We start from the raw sequence: 10,770 nt of genomic DNA, 5'->3' as shown, positions 1-10,770 counted from the left end.
TCTCTCTCTCTCTCTCTTTCTCTTTCTCATTCTCTCTCCCTCATTTTTCTCTATTTTCCCTTTGTAAAACATTATACTAAGCAAGGTCATCGATACCAGGAAACCAACTATTATCAACTCTGAAGAACATCATCACCATCATCATCATCAGTATCATCATCACAGTCTACATCTAAACAATTTCCCCTTTTCTTGTTTTGGTTTTCTTGAAGCATAACAATTCGCACCATGTCAACACATGTTTTTTTTTTTTACGTAACCTACAAATATCAGCACCAAAATCAGGACACGGGACAACTCCCCACCCCCTAAAAAGGCCCTCTGAAGTACACTGTCCGAGAAGAGATCGGGAATAGAAGACAGAGGATGGTAGCCGATAGAAGTGGCAAGTTTAGACCAGTGCCAAGATAAAAGAGAAGGCCGTATCATCAATGGCATTATATCACCGCCAAAAAGAGACCCAAGATTACCCGTTTGAGTGCAGGACATCAATCATTTCGTCCCGCTTCACTGCCACTGGCATTTTTTTCTGCCATGCATTGGCCTAATTAGTCAAATCAACCACCGTCAATGGACATACGAGAGGTGCCATGTTTGCCGGAACAAATAAAGCACGATCACTTATCATCTGTTGTGACAAAATAGTACGTTCTACTAGGTCACTGTACGTTTTAATTTGACCTATAATCTGCTCCCTGGAACATACGTTCCTCGTGTTACGCGCAAATCGTTAACATTCAAAGTATGGCGTTTGGGGACACCGTTATCATTGTTGGTATCATGCTGAACCTCAGAGCGGAAGGCTGAGCTGAGAAGACCTCCCGATGGGTCGTTCTGATTTTGGGTATTTTTGGGAAGTTTTCAAGCCCCTTTGCCCATTTAGCTAGGTCCTATCGGAGATGGACGCTGAATTCAGAGGTCCTGTCTCTTGAATAGCCTTATAGTATCGAAAAGAGCTTTAAGCATATACAATCACTAATGACAACTAACAGTGGCCAATATATATCAGGATTTCTGTTTGTTTATCTGGCTGGGCACTAATTCATATATAATTTATTTTTTTTTTCTAAGGGGACCGATCAAGCTCTTTTCATGTTTCGTAATGCTGAGAAACATAGAGCTAGACGTCTTTTCTAGGTTTAATATTTTACACCCGCACGGCCAAAAAACTGAAGTTCCGATTTTATTACAGCAAGAACAGATCGCCAACAGCCCGCGCCCGACAAGAACCAGATATAAATGACGGCGAGACGACGGTTATGTCATGGCCGAGTCGATATAAATCTGTCCCCTTTTCTCTTCTCTCCCACTGTTCCTTCAATGTGATTTATCCAACGTCTGGTGCGGCGTTGGAATCGAACTTGGACGAATTTTACGGAAAAAAGGTACACCCTCCACTTATCGACTTCTGTGCTTCTGACATCGACACGTTAGCCACAACTCAAACGCCCATCAAATAGCAAGATAGTTTGCTCCAAGCGGTCTTTATTTCTTTTCCCAACAAATCGAGCGATCCAGACCAAGTTTTTCCACCTCTAAAGAACTGTAAAGACCAATCCCATTAAATATGGCCGAACTTGGCCTCATTTCCCTTTCTTCGAATGCGTAACTTGACACCATACCCTTCCGACAATTTCTTTCTTTCGTCTATTTCGATCTATGTCTGTGCTTCTCGGTCATCCTATTAAGTTTTCGTTGTTCACTTAGTGGTCATTTACATCATCTTTTATTTCTCATTTTTTGCTCTCTTTCTAAATTTATCACCTCTATCTACTCCACCCCCATTCTCTCTCTCTCTCTCTCTCTCTCTCTCTCTCTCTCTCTCTCTCTCTCTCTCTGTCTCTCTCTCTCTCTGTCTCTCTGTCTCTCTCTGTTTCTCTTTGTCTCTCTCTGTTTCTCTCTGTCTCTCTCTGTCTCTGTCTCTCTGTTTCTCTCTCTCTCACACTGACTCACTCTCACCTCCTCCTCCTCCCCTCTCTCTCTCTCTCTCTCTCTCTCTCTCTCTCTCTCTCTCTCTCTCTCTCTCTCCTTTCTTTTCCCTCTTTCTAAGGAAACAATTCTTTCAATCAGTTAATTACGTCCCATGGTGGAAAGCCCATAAGTCCTGTGGGACCAAGAGCCGTGGACACAGACAAAAACGTTTCATGCTAAGTAGATAGTCCACACAGGAGGGGGTCAGTCTTTTCCGGCTGGAAAACTGTCGGCCCTGGGCACAAAGCGATGTGAACTCTTTTCGTTCCCCTAAAGCAAATTATTTACTCTTTTATATCAATAAAATACTGGGCTAAGGGAAATGGAATATATGTCCTAACGCTTCCTTGCCGTCTTGAAAGCGGTGCACATTTTCCGTTTTCTTTCCCGAGGCAAACTCAAGATAAGGATCTGGTCATGCGTGGAACTATACGCGGTTCCATTTTCTGTTTCTGTTTACTGTTTATATAATCATGTAATCAAAGGCTTTTACAAGGGTTTCCTGTTAACAATTTTTTCTGTGGGACAAACCATTACTTCTACCTTATGGAAAATTGTTGTATGCTTCAGACCCCACTGCCTCATCTAGGTTATCTTAAATGAGCCCAGAGCACTCGAAGTTGAGAAACTGGCAGGTCGTACGAATCACGCTAAATGTCAGGATAACAATGGCGATAAAGCAGGCTCGATTAAGCCACCTAAAAAAAAGTCAAATCAAAACTTTGTCCTCTTTGTGCACATCCGTAATGTTAGACCACCAGGTATTGACTCCTTGCAAACATTTCATTTGCCCATCCATTTGGCTACTGTGAAATTGCCAACAAGAAAGGAAACTCTGTTTTCTGTACTGAGTTTTCATTTAAAAATATAAAAAAACAACAACAAAAAACACGGCCCTGCCACAACTAATCAATTGACCCAAAGCCAGACCGTTACTTTTTACCCACTCGGCCAGGCAGCCAAACATCTAAAGAAAAAAATCCAGTTTCCGAGTCTTGTTACCTCCGATATGTTTTTGTTCGAGTAAGAAAGGAGTAAGAAAAAGCTCAAGATGTCTTTGTCTTGAAACTCCCCTGAAACTTGGCCCTGTTTTATGTCTATTATTCGTAGGAATATTTTTTCTCCTCACTGAATTTGACTTTAACAACTCCGATGGCAGGCCCAACTTTAAAACTAAATTTCTGCCGATCCATTATTCAAAAGTTTGAAAAAAAAATCAATCAAAATGACAATTTTCAAAGACGCTGTATGGAGATCTTAGTTTTGATTTGAGTACAAAAAATAATAGTGAATATTGGACTGAACCTTTCCAAAACATCGGGGTTCATTAATAAATTTAGGAAGGTGAGATTTTTTCCGTTGCAAGAGTCTTTTGGCCAGGCGTTGAGAACTAGAGGAAACACTACACATCAAGACCTCATTTCTTCTCCCCTTCTTCGACACACCACTATAGAATCAGATATTCGTGAAGAATAATTATTCACAGACCCACAAGGGATGAAGTGCTATAAGTGTCTCTGTTTCTGTAAGTTGGGGATTTATCATTTAAGAGAGAGATGTTATTTTGAAATAAAAAGTTTTCTATTATTTTACCTTTCTGGTCTATAGGTTTGTCTCCCCAAAGGGGGCTGTGGGCATTGAAATCACCTAGTAAAATAAAGGGTTTTGGGAGCTGAGACTTCAAATCATTTAGTTGGGTTATTTTGAGGGGGTAATTTGGTGGGATGTAAACTGAGCAGATCGTGATTGGTCTGTGCAGGGTGACCCGTACGGCAATAGCCTGGAGGGTCGTCTTAAGATGTACTTGTCTGTGGAGTGTGTGGTTGTCGGTGTAGATGGTGGTACCACCGGAAGCAATCTGGTTCTCCGTGTGAATGTGATGGTACGCAGTAAATCCTCTTAAGTCCATGGTTGAAGCCGGGGCGAACCCACAGCTAGTGTGAGCCTACAGCTTCACGCAATCAGGAAAATAAAAAGAATTTGTGATCGCTTGATAAAAATAAATGTCGACTGTAACAGGTCTGTAAAAATACTGGGCAGCCCCATCTCGAAACAAAACAAAACAAAAGAAAACAAAATAAAGCAAAACAAAACAAAAACAGAACACAAACAAAACTACAACAAAAACCAACCACAAAAATGTATTAAACAAACCACAAAACGAAAGAAGACAAGACAAAGCATAGCAGAATAGAATAAAACTTACCTAAAACAACATTCAAATTATTTCTTTTTTCATGGATTCCTCCACATGTCATTAGGAAGTGTTCAGAGTGGTTTTTTAAAATGCCTGTCCACATTTTCGAGAAAAAGCTTTTAGTCTGTGCATTCGTAAGTACTTAAAACTTCACTCTCAACGAAAATGATCTCGGCTTTATGCACTGGTGGAATTCAGTGCTGTACGCCTCTCTTGCTTTTATTTGTGTCACGACACGGTGGAATCAGGTGCTCGTCAATTTTGGGGCATGTAGAGATTTTGGTATAATCATAAAGCCTGTTAATTGGCGTTGCTTTTAATGAAAAAACCCAAAACCCAATTGACATTGACTAGAAGTCGAGATATTTGCGATTAGGTAGGGGTCGCGTGGTGTCAGAGGAAAAGTTAGCGAGAAAAAGGCCAAAACTGCAGTGTTCATGGAAACCTCAAATTTATATATCTCAACCCTGATCCCCATTTTTTTTTCAGTAAAAATCTACACAGGAGTGAGTTTTTTTGCGTGGACGTAAAAGGTGTTGAGCCTAGAAAAATAATAGAATCGATCAAATTTGCCAAACGGATGACAAAATGTTGATTGCTCCGATTTCATGATTTTGACGAACGCCTCATTTGACTGCAATGCCATACACATGTGTATTTCCCAACAATCGCTGAGCCTGGGGTGAACACTACAAGTGTTTTTCCTCTTATCCTCATTGTTTGAGACCCCATTCAGACGATCGGAAATATGGAGAGCACTAGAAGGAGCAAATAATTGCTCAATCGATTGTTCTTCAGCTAACGTCAGATTTTTTTCTTATGTGGTTTTGGAGTAAGTAGTATTATCCGTTGTAGAACACGGTGGCTATTTCTATAGCACTGCTTGCCATTTTTGAACGGTTTCCATGCCACTTTTAGTAGGGTCAAACCTGTTCATAGCGGTCACTCAAGATAGATCACAAAGAAAAGCGATCATTATTGACATGTGGTATTTATGGACAAAGTGGGAGTCATGGTCACTTACTAGGTTTAAAATGTGAATTCTTAATCCTATCCTTCAATTTCATTTTCCTCAAATGTGTTATCCTTCCATTTCCTTTTCCCTTAAAGCAGTTAGAGTCTATCTTTGCACTGACTGAACGTAAACACCCAGTCTGGAGACGGGTTGGCGGAAACGTTTTGGCAACACGTGACCGCTATTAACAGGTTTTGATGCCGACTTGTCGCGATAATGACTAAGCGTGCGCGGGTTGGGCATGGGCCGCTATGGGCAGGTTAAATATACAGGAGAAAATCGCAAGGGAGTGAAGGAACAGTAGTCGTTGGTACAGGGGACCGCAATGTAGAGGTGACCGCTAAAGCAGTTTCGACACATGCACCTGGTAATATCCAACTTGGTTGAGGTAGCCAGCACGAAAGAATCCATTATGAGTTCTGTTCCACGCCTGACTCTGGGTTGGGATATCAAAACGTCTATGATCTGTATGTATGTACAGGCGTACCTCAAACAGAAACGCCGCTGCTGCAAAAGGAACTTGTATGTTGAGACTTGGTTCTCTCTATAGGCCTGTGTTTCAACGCAGCATGACCCCACTGCTCCGCCCCGGGGGAACAGACAATCAATGTTTTGGCTCTTGAGACAAGGGAGCATACACAAAGCTTTCTTGTTGTCTTCCTTGTCCCAAGCCTCAAACGGGTATTTGCCAAATTTGTCTTACGCGTATTGCTCTTTTTTATAATAATAATATTCCTCTAGATCTGTGTCTATTTTCTTTTCTTTTGCATGCCTTCGGTGTGGTTCACTGATGGCTCTGAGCTGCGTTCATTTTGTAATTCAGTTTTATTGCATGTCTTTTTGTTTATGCTTGAATCCGTGCTGAAAATGTTTTGGGTCTTTGTATAAGTATAATGCTTCATGCAGCTCCCCCCCCCCCCCCACATTCACTCTCTCTCTCTCTCTCTCTCTCTCTCTCTCTCTCTCTCTCTCTCTCTCTCTCTCTCCCTCCCTCTCTCTCTCTCTCTCTCTCTCTCACTCACACACACACACTCTCATTCTCCATCTCCAACACACACACACACACACACACACACACACACACACACATAAACACACACACATACACACACACACACAGACACACACCAACACATACACATGTTCATCAGACACCCCGCTCCCTCTCCCTGTACATGAACTGGGCTGTGAGGAATGCGGCTCAATGTGTCATGTCTGAAGAACAAGACAAAAGAGCAATAGTAAATTTCGACATCCTAACCGTTGGAAATGCGTGAGCAGATTAAAAAAAAATTCTATAAGCTTTTACAATCAACAGTTTGTTTCATAATTTGGTAGAACATATTAACGATCCTATCTAAACGTAGAGATTATGTGGCCAACAATTTCAAAATAAAGGATCTCAGAGTGAATCGATTTGAAAGCGAATGGAGAGCGTAAGAAACTGCTACATCCTATCGTAGATTCAACCACGGTCGTTCTAATTGTAGTCTTTCAGGATGTTAGCTGAGATAGAGAGTACTTTTTAAAAATTCAACTCGAACAACAAACACCGCTTTCCGGCAAGTTGTTATGAATCTCATCTTGTTTTTTTTAATAGTTTTTTTTTTGGGAACACTTAGAATTAGAATTTTCACAAAACATTATATGAGTACACGCAACCGTTCCACAGATGAAGAAACTCTCATTAACCCCCCCCCCCCATTTTGGACTAAGTACTACGTTAATTTTGTTGTTGCTTGTACTAAGCTAAGCTACCCAGATTGTAAAAGGACTATGTACTCGGGACTCGTGCCAAGCTTGCACGTGCATAATTGTGTACAGATAAACACAGCCCCTGTCGGGAGCGAATGCTTCCATCTTCTTTTCGGGAGTTTGAGCAAAACCATATGTCCAGTTATTTGAACCGTGAAGTGAATGAGTGAAAGGTGCGTCACAACCTCTTCCCCCTATAACCCCCCCCCTCTCTCTCGCTTCCTCCCTCATTTTCCCACCTCTCTCTCTATTTCTATCTCTCTATCTTTCTCTCTATCTCACTCTCTCCCACCACTCTCTCTTTTTCTCTCTATCTCACCTCCTCCCCCCTCTCCTTTTCTTTCTCTCTCTTCCTCTCAATCTCCCTCACTCCTCATTCTCTCTCTCGTCTCTCGTTCTCCCCCACAACATATCTCTCTTCACCCCCTCTCTTTCTCTCTCACTCTCTTCACCCCCTCTCTCTCTCTCTCTCTCTCTCTCTCTCTCTCTCTCTCTCTCTCTCTCTCCGACCCCTTGGCCCCCTACAAAAAGAACGAAATTACTGAACTTCTATATTTATCACCCTCTTCGTTGTATAACCCTCAACTCAAATATAAAGCCAAACAGAAAACCCCAAGTCGATAGAGCCAACAGGGAATTCCAACACACAATACTCGGACATCCACACCTTTCCTCCACTTATCATTGCCCACTTCAGACGACTCAAACATTTCCCTCAAACTGTAGAAAGGCAGCTATTCTGGCCTGTTTTCTTTTATTGAATGAGAATTTTACCTACTATTTTATATCCCTCCTCCCCTAATGAGACACTTGGGGCAGATTTTTAAAGAATTGAAAAAAGGCAAGAACGTACGACTTATCATCGCTATTGGGAAAAATTGTGGACGGTAAAGTACAACAACAACAACAACAACAACAACAACAACAACAACAACAACTACTACTACTACTACTACTACTACTACTACTACTACTACTACTACTACTACAACTACAACTACTACTGCTGCTGCTGTTGCTACTGCTGCTGCTGCTGCTGCTGGAGTTTATTAGGCCCTTCTAGAATAGAGATTTCGACTAAAGAATAGATGCATCATTGCTCTCTGATCTCATACAGTTTTTTGTGTAAAGAAAAGCACATCGACATAATGATGGTTATTTATTGCTGGAACAAGGTAAGACAGACAGACGGAAACAACAGATAGAAAGTTAAGAAGTAGGACCGGCCAGTGGCACCCTCCTACCACCCGCTCTGATACAGAATGAAGATAATATGGCGTGCATATTATCGCAACACACATGATCGACGGTGCCCACAAAATCAAGGACTACTCTCTGAGTTCAAGATCCTTGTTAATGCATGGGCCACAATAAAGGTCATTTGGTTCGATTTAGTGTGGCTTTGATTGTCAATATTTTCCCCTGAACCGATCTTGCAGATCCGATTAGTTGAATTGGTGTGCACCCACTTAACTCTGCACGAGACATCAAGTTCGGAGACCCTTTGTTTTGACCCTTTGAAAAGGGTTCATCTTCGTACTGCATGCATATTTTATGGGCCTGCAATGGATGTAGGCGAAAAGAGACGGAAATTCCCCCAAAGTATTGAGTTGGTTGAAGACTTACGTCCTAACGCAGGGTGATTGAAATATGCTTGAAGGCGGAGTAAGAAATTGAATTGTACGCAAATACTCTGAGTCTTTTCCCCACATTCTTCTGTCTCTCTTTTCGTCCCTCTTAATCTCTGTCTCTCCCTCTCCCCCCCTCGCTCTCTCTCTCTCTCTCTCTCTCTCTCCCTCTCTCTCTCTCCCTCTCTCTCTCTCCTTGTCCCTCTCCCTGTCCCTCTCCCTACCCCTCTCTCTTTTACTTTCTCTTTCGCTCTCTTTCTCTCCTACTTATATTATATAACATCGATATACATTATATACAAACACATTCTCCCTCTCACATATATATATATATATATACAAACGTTCGCATACTTACACATACAAACATGCAATATATAACGTTGTATATGTACATATTATGATGTATAAATTATACTTACACTGTTCATTTTAAATCCCAGAAAGAATTGAGGTGCGCTAGCAATAATTTCAGAAAATTGTACAAATCAAGCGATATTCAACTCTCAATCTGAAACTATCATCTCTTTGAATATTCTCTTCCATATGCTTAAAGTTGTCGAGAAACACTGTAATTTAGATGCTGACTCCTAATGTACACTAGAGCAACTTCACATGGTCAAAGCGAGTAAAGAAATGTATAGATATCGGCACAGCAAACAAAAAGAGATAATTCCTATTATTTTCAAGTATTATGTGTGGTGTTTAAACATTTGCCTTTCATAGTAGAGTGGAGTGATTTGAATGGTGATAGCTCTACTTGGTTGATTTTTTATTATCATTACCGTTCATTGTAATTTGCTGGATTTAAATAATATTTATTTGCCATCGCTGCGATTTGTTATTGGTTTCACGATTTAAAGCCCGAGATGTGCACCTTACGGTTATTGATGTGGCCGTAGTCTTAGCGAGAATTCTCTCAGCTCGGTTCTGCCCCCCCCCAACCCTCTCTTTTTCTTTCTCCCTCTCCCCCCCCCTCTCATAGCAGTCTCTCTAAAGAAAAGAAAATTGTCTCTCACTCTCTCTCTCTCTCTCTCTCTCTCTCTCTCTCTCTCTCTCTCTCTCTCTCTATCTCTCTCTCTCTCAAAAGCAAGCACACAAGCACATGCAAACACACACAGACATGCAAACACACACACATACACACACACTGACACATACATACCTCCTCTCTCGTTTCTCGATCTCTTCTAGTATTTTTCAACCTTGAACCTTCCATCAACAAGACAAGCGGACGAGGAAGAAACAGCGCTGTGTGAGAAGAAAAAAAAGTAAAATTTGTTTATTAGATATATTTATTCTTTTCTACCACTTTTTACCCTATATTCAATTAAGTCTTGTGTCAAACGAAGTAGAAGCTAGATAGAAAATAGCTGTCCTCATGAAGTTCTCATACGCAAAATAAGAAACAAGAACAAAGAGCGAGACAGAAAAGACAGAAAGAAAAGAGAACTGTTCAAATGCATCATTGATTTCTTCCGTTTGGTGTGGATGTCATTGTCTAGAACAGAGCACCTTCTCAAGTCGGAATCATTTAAAGAGTAAATAAATAATGACTCGTACTTTTCTTCTCTTAAACTGAGTCAGGTTACACACAGTCGTGGATATGGCTGAAGTCACACTGGAGCTCTCTCTTTTGTGGGAGTTTTGAATCTATCGTAGAATTACTAACATCTGTCTGATATTTTTGGCCGTTCTGAGCAAACTAAGACCATGATGTCTGGAATCAAATGTTCTATTTGCTCTATCAAAATCGTAAGACTTTTCAGAGTTGTAATCAAGATATTCAAAGAATTGCACTCGAAAAAGCTTGGCACCCTGTGAAACTCAACTTTTTTGGGTTAAAATTCTCAAAACTAGGTACTGACCAGAAAAAACCCACCTTTATAATTCTAGGGTAGCGTATTATTCTCTCAATCTACACCTGCCAGGGTTTGTGGTGTAATGGTTAGATTCTGGGCCTAGATCTAACACCCAATAGACGTGAGTTCGATTCCCAAGTAAGTTTTTTTTCTGTCTGCTAGAAAGCTGTAGGGGGGCTCTCGTGGCCTAGAGGTTAAGGTGTTGGCCTCTCATTCAAAGGTCCCGGGTTCGAATCCGGGTAGCGACCAAAAAATTTTCTTCTCTAAAATTGTCTTCTTTCACCTCCTATCCTGCTCTCTAGCAATGTTCTGTTGTCTGCTTTCATTTCCACTTTCTGCCCC

At 41.1% G+C, this 10,770-nt stretch overlaps 1 long non-coding RNA gene across 1 annotated transcript in view; it reads right to left on the bottom strand.

Moving 5' to 3' along the window:
- Positions 1–10,770, bottom strand: part of LOC118479206 — a 105,360-nt gene that overhangs the window by 66,972 nt on the left and 27,618 nt on the right. The window contains exon 2 of the long non-coding RNA XR_004859550.1: positions 9,732–9,817. This is a non-coding gene — a long non-coding RNA (uncharacterized LOC118479206). The remainder of the gene's footprint in view (positions 1–9,731; positions 9,818–10,770) is intronic.

Source organism: Aplysia californica, unplaced genomic scaffold, assembly GCF_000002075.1.
Source record: "Aplysia californica isolate F4 #8 unplaced genomic scaffold, AplCal3.0 scaffold00040, whole genome shotgun sequence".
Lineage (NCBI taxonomy): Eukaryota > Metazoa > Mollusca > Gastropoda > Aplysiida > Aplysiidae > Aplysia > Aplysia californica.
The sequence above is the reverse complement of the archived record's forward strand: the minus strand, read 5'-3'. Positions and strand labels throughout refer to the sequence as shown.